The sequence below is a fragment of the Pseudopodoces humilis genome, chromosome 10 (genome assembly GCF_049639895.1).
Source record: "Pseudopodoces humilis isolate 2021_Gansu_Grassland_sample_001 chromosome 10, ASM4963989v1, whole genome shotgun sequence".
Lineage (NCBI taxonomy): Eukaryota > Metazoa > Chordata > Aves > Passeriformes > Paridae > Pseudopodoces > Pseudopodoces humilis.
The window spans coordinates 17,562,582-17,573,883 of NC_142209.1; positions in this window are offsets into that span (position 1 = coordinate 17,562,582).

Genomic DNA, 11,302 nt, shown 5'->3' on the forward strand with positions numbered 1-11,302 from the left:
CCCGAATGGTAACATTTCTCCTCAGAGATGCTGCACTCATTCCTGCAAGAATCTACACGTGTGGATGAAATTCAGCTATGTATTAATCCCACCACAGGCAATGGAAAGTCTGCTGTCTATGAGCTAATTGCAGATGTGAATTTACAGTGCCAGGACAATAGCAGTGAGCCTCTGTTTCTTGATGGGGGCTGATGCCTTGTTGTGCACCTTGCAGCAGAGTAAGGAAAGGGATTTGTGGGGATTTTTTACTCCTAGAAAGAATGGGTTCCTTTACCCTTCTATGCTTTTTTCTCAGGAAAACTTAACTGAATTTTGCAAGCTTACAAATGCATTTTTTTCATTTTAATATAGATGTCTTAAAAGATTAATTTCTGCCTGAAGACATTTGGGCAAGGTGGAGAGAGATTGATCTTTTCCAGATGTTCTTTGCTGACAGGCAAAAAAAAAATCTGCTTTGGGTTAACACTTGTGAATGTACTTTAAAATATATATATTTTGTATACAAAGCTACCAGGGAGAGCAGAAGCCAGTGCAGCAGGGGCTGAGGTGCACGGATTTGCAGTGTCATAGCTGCATTAATAAGGTAGGTCCTGCCCCTGCTGACTGGCTAAAAGCCTCAGGAACTTCCTTCCCTGTAGTCTCCTATGGACAGGTAGGGGAGATGGATGTGCTTTTCAGACAGAAACACAACATGCAGTGTGCTTTGAGGTAGACACTTGGCTCCTTGGTGTTTGCTGAATCAGACATATTAAAATAGATAATTCACTGTTTCTTTGATGTTTTGGGAACATTTCATACTGGGATTCCTAAGCATTGCACACTAAATTCTGGCAAGACAGCGCAGTGAATGACAAGTAGTTTGACTTCAGGCTTTTGGGAAGTACCCCAAATTAGTGAAGCAGGGGCAGCTGCTGTCCTACATGTCACCTGGGAGGACAGGCAGGCCCATGGAGCAACTGGACACTGATGTCCTGCTCCCTGTGTGTCCCTGTGTGTCCGTCTCGCTTTCTGCAGCGCATGAGCAGCACTCCAGCATCACACCTGCAGTTCCTCTTGCCTCTGCACAAGCAATGGGGGCTCACTCCAATACTGGCTGTCTTGCCTTGCAGTAATCTCCAGTGGCTACAACGTGATGACCTCTTAGTGGTGAAAGATAAACATCAATCAGTTCTGTAGGAAATCCCGATGCCTGGGAAGTGCAGATTCTTCTTCAGTATGTTCTGGTCTCTCAGGCAACAGTAGCCTGAGCATGAGAAGTAACAGAGCTCATGCCTGTCAGCAGCAAAGGAAATGCCTGCTTGGGAAGCAGTCCTTCGTAACAACTGATGTCCTTCTCAAATGGTGTGTGGAACCAGAAACACCACGGGAGACCAGGATGCCTTTATGAGTCACAAGCTGGTTTCCACTGGGTGGGCAGAGGAGGTGGGGGCAGTCAGCAGAACCAGCCCTGTGTGTTGCCTCCTTGGGCACATTGAATCCTGAAGGGATAGGTTTCTATTGGAATGATCAGTAAAGCTGGCTGTTTTCAGAGGTTGCTGACTGTTAAGACTGTTTTAAGTAACTGACAGACAAAAGACTGATAAACCCATTTTCTTACCTAGACAGGGCTCTGCCCCTGTGAGTGGCAAAGCTCAGGGCCCTGGGAGTGTTATGGGCAAAGCCCCTCCAAAGGCCCAAGGGACAGGTGTGTGAGGACTGCTGTGGATGTGAGGTCTAGAGATGGGGAAGGTCCACTTCAGGAGAGGAACCTTCTATGGAGCTGTGTCATGGCACTTGTCCCAGTGTCCCAAACCTCAGCCACGAAAGAGTAAGAGAGCGGAAGACAGGAGGTAAAACTAGGGGCAGCATCATTCTCTGGGGTTTTTCAGGTAAAGCAGGTAAATCTAAGTGTCTTCATTGAGCCCCTATATTCTTTAGAAAGGAAAAATACACTAGCTTAGAGCATTAATTGATTTCTTGTGTTTCAGAAGCAGGCAAAGTGGAGGGAGAAGATGACTCTGAAGTCAAATTTTGGAGTGTTTTCTATGAGAGGAAGATGTTGATAGGAAGAAGGAACAGGACTGGGGAAGAAAAAGGAACATTCCAGTTTTTGTCCATAAAGAAGGACAATGTGCTGTGCAAAAGAGGGCTTTGAATCCTGAGACAAGGCATTGATGATAATTAGGTGTTAAAGCTCTGAGACTTGATACAATAGTTAACAAAATATTCACTTTAGTGCCTCAGTAGTGTGGCTGAACTGATCTGTCTTGGGATTGTTCACAGAGCTGTGCAGGAAGCAGTCTCTGGTGTTTGCTTAGGCTTCTTTCGTTCCTGACATACATGTATGAAGATCTGAAGAAGCATGTTCAGGGTATGTTTCCTCAGGGTTTTCCTTTCTCAGCCTGCTTTGCTGCACCAATGGCTGCCCAGGTGGGATCCTGCCTGTCACACGCGTGTGCAAGGTGCCAGCTCAGAAAGGTAAACTGGTAATGGAGTCTCAGTGCATATTTTTGCCTGTGACACCTGATGAACTGGATGCAGGATTAGAATGTGAAATTTGGGAACATATCTTCTAAAGGGATGCTAAAATTGGCAGCTTTACAATTTGACCTGATTTTCTTTTGTTGCTGGTTGTGAAGACAGAAGCCACCACACAGTTGAAATCTGTTTTGTTGTGTTTGGTTGGGTTTTATTTTGGGAAGAAGTGGGATGATTTTAGTTCTTCAGCACTAAAAATTAGATCAAAATCCTGGCAACTGCACAACATAAATGAGCAACCTTGCAATAAAGGGTTTTTTGTCACCTTGGAAACACAGTTTGAATAAGCTACTTGGAGTAATTTTAGTTTCAGACTTCCCTCAGCCCTTGTCCCTCCCATGCAAATTCTGTTTTTACACTCAGTATATCCAGGTTAAATGTGTTTATTTCATATATAGACAACAGGGGAATTTGTCAGACAAAAGTGGAAGAACACTGAAAATTTCCTTGCACATGATGTTTCAGAGCAGAAGCTGGTGTTTGGAAATATACAAAGTTAAACCCATCCAAAAATAGATTTTAAAATCCATCATTTTAAATCTCAGAGCTCAACGTAAAAAAATCAGAAGCTTAACTTTAAATTACTGTTTTTGTATACCAGGGAGTCTTGTTATTCTGGAGAAGAATATGGCATTTAAGAAACAAATTTTAGCACTAAGAAGCAAAGTTGAGAGGTTAAATAAGGAGAAATATACACTGAAAAAATGATGTAATATATTAGATGTACATGGTCTTTCAGAATCCCCAGTATTGTGATATCCCTGTGCAATTTGTTGTATTAAAATGCTGTGGGTCTTTGTTGTGAACATTACACAGATTATACTGTTGCATAGCTGGAAACTCAAGTAATTAGAGAAGAGATTAGGATAAAGTAGTGCTTCTATCCACTAAAGAATGTAAATATTTTGAATATTTTCAGTAGCTCACACTTCTCTAACAGATCTCACCTGAAGAGTGCCCTTACTGTGAGTGCCCACTAGAGAAAGCACAGAAGCCTTTGTAGCCTTTCCTGAATACTTGATCAGCTGAGACACGTTGACGTTCCATGGAGACAGTATTTCAAAGTGAAAAGTAAACTGATTTTCAGTTATTTAAAAGAGTAAATTGCATTTGAATATATATTTTATTATCCAGCTAATATTCCTGGAAGCTCAGAGGAACTCATGCAGGACTGGCTGGTGGTCCCTGTGCCAGTGTCCTGGTGTCACCTCTGCCTCCAGCGGTGTGGTTTGCTAGGCTGGGCAGGGAAAGGTGCCACCCGGGACCATGTGCCATGGTCTGAGCAGCCGTAAAAGACCAGCAGGAAATTACACCAATACATCATGAGACATGATGAGAGAACAGCTGACTAACATTTGGGTTAAATGCTTGGAAATGCTTCCTAACTACATGACCACATGACTGGTGAGGTCGTTGGGATAATAATAGGACCATATAATTTGAAATACTTAAACCCAGATTGATTTGAATATGAGCAAATGGAGGACATGTGTGATTAAGGGAGCACAAATGAGAATCTAAATCTGTTTTTCACCTCCATTTTAATGGATTCTGTTTTGTCTCCCAGGAGTGACTGAATGTTATGATGGTCATCAATAATTAAAAGAAGCTTGACCATAGCACCTTCCCATGAGCTGCTGTGCTTTTGCCATTCCTTGTTATCACAGCAGTGAGTGAGTGCTGGGAGCAAGCTGTCAGCAGATGGTAGGCAGCAACTCTGGTAAATTTGCAAATAAGGGACTTTCCCCGCTGCAGCCAGCTGGCTCAAGTATTAATCTCCCTGCTGCACTGCTCTTTACAAGTCAAGAAAGCTCATCAGGTCAAAACATGTATTCTATACTGGCTGTCCAAAGCAGAAAAACCTTTTTCTCTGATGAAACACAGTTTTACTTGATAGGTGCACTCCAGGACATGCAAAAAAACCCTCCATGGTTCCTCACCATTAACGTCTCTAATTGCTCTGCTTGATGCACACACAGTGGAGAGAAAGAAGAGAATATTTCACGTATGAAATTCCACAGATCTCTCAGCAGCCCGAGGTCATATGCTGTGTTTCTCTGGCTTTTTTTTCCTCCAGTTTATTTTGGCTTTGTAATATACAGGATATATATAATGAATTTATCTTACATGCACACATGTAAAGTTTTTTGAGTAATAAAATTATTTAGATTATATAAAAGAGAAAAATGGACTAGGTCTTTTCAGCTTGCAGAAGTCATTGCCAGATTTTTCCTACAGAAACATCTGCTACTTAAAATTTAAGATTATGAAAACACATCTTTGAGGCATCCTTGTGATTATTTAAGTCAAGTACTTCGAGCACAGCACACTATATACAGTTCTTAAAAGGGACCAGTCTTTCAATTTAAGGATGTTTCCACCTTTCTATATATTGCTTTTCCTCATATCACAGTTAGAAGTCTCTTATACTTTGCTCTCATGTAGAACTTGAGTTTGGAAGTTAATTATTTGAAAAATCACTATTTCTAATGGTAGAAGTGGAAGAAAGGGGAATCTATTTTCTGAAAGTTCCCACGAAGATGCTCATTAACTGTGTGCCCCTAATCTAGCATTTTGTTGGCTGATAGTAGGTAATTGGGACTCATTCAATATATTCTTGCAGTGTTGTAAGTTTTTGGTTTTTTAATTTAGGATGTTTAATAAATAATTTTTGCATATGCAGCATGCTTTAAGGCCCTGAGCATAATGTGATTTATGATAGATGTGCCTTGCAACATCCCCTGGGCTGTGTTGGGTGGCCTGACAGAGCCAGCTGTGCTAAGGGGCTGTAGGTATTACAAGCTCCTGTTCAATATTAACTGGGGCTGCTAAAGGACACAGCTTGAAAACCTTGTAGCTCCAGCTAGGTGGGGGATGAGAATCAAAAGTATTACATTTAATCTAAATTTGGATTATCAACCAAATTCTGTGAGAGCCTGAATGGTGGTGGAGACTTTGTGAAGGCACAAGGCCAAGGAGAAAGATGGAGCACAGGTGGACATGGATGAGAGCTCTGCTTCTTTTCTGTCCTCCTGGGGCAGAAATGGCAGGACCACAGATATGGTCCTGGCCTAAAGACATAGGACAAAATAGGCAGAGAAATGCTTATTTTGTGATTTCATTTCCTTCACAGAGAACCTTCTGATGTTTTGAGCAAAAGTTTGAAGCTGTTTTTCTTTTGACCAAACATATTACATTGTTTGCTGGTATTTACTTTCACTTCAAGCAAGGTTGAGTGCCACCAATCTGCTGGTTTTGTCTCCATGTTAGGAGAAGGTAATTGTGGTGATGGTCATGATACCGACTATTTTTACTGTATGGGTCATGCTTTGGCTTCTTTATACCCAAAATACTTTGGTATTTTTAGCATATCTTCAGTGAGACTGACATCCTACCATAGTACTGGCATGTTGTAAGATTGCAGACAGAGGTGGTAATGACAGCCCTGAAGTTCAGTGGCATGTTTTGAAAAAGTCATAGAGATATTAACTTGCATTTTCTAAAAAGTCAAATACTAACTTAAAAATACACATAAGATGCTAAAAAGATAATAAATTACTTATTTCTGCTAAAGCAAAGCACAGAAGGCAGAGCTGTGAACATTCCTGCTGCTTAAGTTAGCTGATAACTATGAACAGAAGAATTTTCATCACATTGCTCATTTGAATCTAGGTTTACCTTATATGGGTCTTAAAATCCTTTCATTTTTAATTACATTTTAACAGGACAGGTAGACCATCCCTCTGAAAGCAATAGGCTCAGCTCTTCATATAAAGGCAGGGTAACCATCCTGATGCTGTAGATCACATTGCCAGAACCCAGGTGGCCCATGCCACTGCTGTTAGAGAGGAACTATGGTGGCAGTGACTTCTCAGAAGTGTGTTAGTTCCTGGTGAGAAGGCACCCATGTTTTGTTGGACATGGCCAAGCAACAGCAATGCAGGTGTAGTGCATCTTGCCAGATGTAAGATATCAACAGCAGTGCCTCTTAAAGCAGTTTTGGTTGAGGAAGGTGTCTGGCAAGGATGCTCTCTAGAAGAAGGCAGTGGCTTGAGCCAAACACTTCACTGCTCTTGTAGTCTCTAAAATCTGCTTTTCAAAAGGGCAACTCCAACTGCAAATACTTCCAGTGACCAGGGAGCAGATGGTGGAGCCATTTTGGTAATGAACACCTTCAGTTTTGTCCAGCCTGTTGTCTATCAACCTCCTCAGGTTTAGAATATAAATGTTTTATTCTCCCATTGGTTTGTCTTCCTAAGATAAGCAGCTGTATTCTGGGCCTCTGGGGTGCCTTGGCTGGCCAGTTCAAAATAGGGTGTGGGGGTAATAAAGGTCTGGATGACTGTAGTGGTGTCTGCATCTGAGAGAGATCAGTCGTTTGGCAGGCTGGAGATAAGACTCACAGCTATTAGCTGCCTGATAGAGTTTCATGGGACTCTTATTTCAGTCCATTTTGATGTCAGGAAGGCAGACGCTTTCAACAAAAAGAGTGCTCATAGATTTTATTGGGGCATTCAAATGCTTCCAGTTCCCAGCTGTCATCAGCTCCAGTTTAGTCATATAGCTGTCACTTTATCCCTCTGTCTGCGACAGGTCTTGAGAGAAGAAAGATACTGATTTGTTAAGCTTTAATGAAAAGGAGACTCATTCATGTTTCCAGACACTTTTAGCTTTACTCACACAAATGAACCCCACTGAAGGAAAATAAAGTAAATCTTTCCACAGGTACATCCAAAATTAATAAGAAACTATTATTTCAGATACATCTGAGGGGATCTTGTACACTATGAGGGATGGGATTTTCTGAAGTCAGACCGAAGCACTTCAAAACCAGTCCCCAAGTGTGTACAGAAATGAAAGGCTGTATACTTAGGAAAGCACAACTTCTTCAATATATCTGAGGCAGAGCTTATCTCTGATGCTGTCATCAAGGCTGGAAAGGTTATTTTTCAGTCTTCTATGAGGAAATATTTAGCTGCATAATTTCATTATTCAACCATATCAGTGCCCAAACATTGCTACCTATGAACCAGCATCTTCACCAGGGATATCCTTCTGATTAATGCATCTTTTTCCAACTTCAGTTGGACTTTTTGCCTGTTCAGTTATTTACAGATCTCACATTATCAGCTCAGAAAAAAAGTTATTGGTGAAATCTCAATCTGTTAATGAAAAAAAGTTTTAAAAACATTTCTCTTTGTACCATCAGAAGAGTACTGTTTTCTCTTTGCTAAGAGTTAAACTGTTTAACTGGTCCTAAATATTTGCTTGTCTTCTAACAAGAAGCCTCTTCAAGTCTATGCAAGCTCTACTCCCATTCTCTTAAAGTAGCTTTTACTTTTTGTAGAAGGCCAAGTAAAAGGACTCACATTCAGCACTGTGTGCTTTGCAGGTCTTGAACAAAACAGACTGAGCTGAAAACAAAAGCTCAGCTTTGACTCTTACTCCACTGGCCCAAGTTAGTTCCAGCCAGATCCTTAATGTTACTTTATCTGCAGGTTTGGTTTTTTGTGCAATCAATGCCAACACTGTTGGGCAAATACAGGATGCATAGGGATTTAAAAAAAATCCAGCTGCCAACAAGAAAAAGTGCTTTGTAACCACAGTTTGGAATGGAAACAATTTTCTAAGATACAGATCAAACTGTGTTTATAGACTCAACTATTGGCAGCTTTTCACCAAGCTATTTCCTGTGTGCCTATTGCATAGAGGAATAATCTAAGTGCTTAAACTAACATTTAAAACCATAGAGAACATGAAGGAAACACTGTGTGAAGCAGCATGGAAAACACAATGGTGTTGAATTTTCTTTTGTTTCCATAGCTAATACTCATGGGAGAAGGCAGTAAGTACTGCATACCAAATGCCAGTACTCCAGTTCTTTGCAGGAATTGGTCCAGTACTTACTTTCTACTGTTTTAATTGCTGAAATACCTAAATAACAAACATTTTCAAAAATGCCTCCTAAATTAGATGAACTTGCTAAAAGTTAGTTACTTTAAGTGCAGCAAGTTATTATTCCTTAGTAAAATAGTTCAGACAAAGGCACACATGAACAGAAGGAATCTGATTTCCCATTAGAGCCGGTGGAAAATCTGAAGGTCTGAAGACAAGAGTCAAGGTAGATGTAAAGTGGTTTGCTCAGTTTGAAATGGTTGCCACAAACATTACTTGCAGAAAAAGCCCAGAATTCAGCTGCTAGCTGTTTGGAATATTTTTGGTGTTTTTCAACGGGGCAGGTTTCCTGTCCCAGACTTCAAATGCATGCCCTTTGCTTCAGGCATGCATGTGTTGGTGGCACAGCTCACCTCCTGATAGTATCAGTAAGGTCAGGGCAGTCAGGCTGTGATGCCCATGCAGAATTTTAATGGGGTTTTTGTTGCTGATGTTCTGCTTGGCTGGACTTCATTCCTTATCTCCAAGCCACGTCTCAGCTAGGGAGCATGGCAGCTCCAGTAGAGGAAAATTTTATGGTTATGACAGTAATTTAGGTTGGATGCAATCTCTGAAGGTTGTCTGATAGGTCCAACACAGAGCAGGAGCCATGTAGGTGACTTTGGCCAGGGCCAGACAAGTCACTGTCTCCAGGATAGGATTCCCACAGCTTTTCTGGGCCACCTGTTTTGGTATATAATTATGACATGCACACCAATAATATCAAATTTGTTTGTACTTTTCTTTTTCAATTGTACCCTTACAGATCAGTTCTGGGAGGTATAGTAGAAGGCTTAGCTTTACATACTGATTCCAGCTAAAAATCAAACATTTTTGTTGGGAAAGAAAACCACCTAAACAGGCAAGATCAACTGAGGTGAGGTGTCACTGGGCTTTTCTTTTACCTGGGCCTTTGGGTAATGCAGAAAACATAATTGTGAATTTGCTGGAGACAGATGCATGCTGGAGACAGACATGGACTGTACACAGCAAGTGTGCAGTCAGAAAAGCATTGACAGTTTTGGGTTTATGCATTTCTTGCACACTAATTTTCCTGAGATGCAGTTCCAAACCCAGTCCATGGGTGCTGCAATGCAGCTGCCAGAGGGAGGAGGATCTGAGGCTGCGGGGACAGAGGCCAGGCAGATCCATTGGGACTCAGCTCCTCTTCTGCACAGCAGTGAGCATTGGGACCACCACCACCGCTTCTGGGATTTTTCCCAACCAAAGGCATTCTGGAATGTTTTACATCTCGCTCTGAAACCCGTACACAGATATTTCATAATATGTGTATTTAAAGGAATGCAAATGGTTTCAAAAGACAGGATGGCAAAATAGTATTTCAAGTTGTTGCATTGTGACATATGATAACTATTGTGAGATTTATTTTAGATGAGTCACAACTATCCTGTAATGAGCTGTTTTTACTTTGTAGAAATACAGGTATTATTGGGTTACTACCGTTGTGTCTCACATATAAAGAATCAAAAAAAAAAAAGTAATTTTGTTCTTCAGGAAGATTTTGTTTCAGATAAGCAAATTGTTAGACCTTCTTTATAATTTGGTAAGAGAGGAAATCTGTGAATATGTGTGATGCTCATATGTGGCAAGTTGCTTTCTCTACAACCAAATGAGCACTTCCTTTGGTCCAGGATTTAAGTGCTGTGCTGGGCATCCAGAATGCATGGAATGCCTGTCTGTTCCTGGCTGCCTTCCACAGCGAGGTGACAGCCAACCTATGGCCAAGGGGTAGGAGATGGCAGTGGGTCCTCTGCTCTCACCCACCACAAGACAGGTGTACTGCAGATTGATTTTGAGCTATGCCACATAAAAAGCTGCAAAATATAGTCCTGAAACTGTTCATAATGAAATTAAGTGTAGGAGATATAGACTCAGGTACAAATTAACCAACAAATCTGTCTCAGTACTTTATCTTGGTAAAAAAATCAATGCTGTATCATCTCCTAAGATTAGTTTTGAAGGGCTGTGCATTTGCTAATGGAACCAATGCAGGATGTAGGTGAGCGACACGTGTACCAAAACTGGATTTTTGCCCACTCGAGCAGCTTCAGCACATTATTTGCCGTGTCCCAATGCTGTTTGTCTTCTACCGGCGTGGCATTTGGGCTGGGACAGTAACATCTGCTAAGGACGAGGCCAGCTCCATCCCCGCACGCCAGGCCCGCAGAAACTGCGGGGAACCTGCCGGGAAGTGAGAACTGCCACACGCACAGCCTGAGCCCAGGGGGCAGAAAGAGGTTTTCAGCCCACAGATTTGTTTCTTTGGGGATGGGGGGAGGCAACACCAAGGGAAAAGAAGTATTTAAAATATGCTGCGATTCCCTTGGTCTTTGTCAAGAAGCGCTACGCACATGGCAGCTGAAGGAGATGATGACACGGGGGCCGCCGTGGGGAACTGGGTACCGACGGGGAGTCCGTGCCAGCACACCGCCCGAGCCCGGGGCTACGGCACTGCTGGGCCCTTCCAGCGGGCGCTGCTGGGCCCTGGCCCGGCTCCGTGAGTACGGCACTGCCGGACCCCTGCGCAGCTCCGGGGGTACAGCACTCCGGGGCCCGGACAGAGCTCCGGGAGTACGGCACTGCCGGTACCCTCCGCGGCTCCGGGGATACGGCACTCCACTGCCCTGGCCCGGCTCCGGGGGTACGGCACTCCGTGGCTCGGGCAGAGCTCCGTGAGTGCGGCACTGCCGGGCACGGCCGGCCCCTCACCCAGCCCGGCTCCCCCCGGGGCGACCCTGCGCGCGGCGGGCGGGGCGGGGCGGTGGCGCATGCGCGGCGCGGGCGCCCTCTCACCCCGCTCAGCTATGCCAAGTATGTGCGCGGCGGAGCC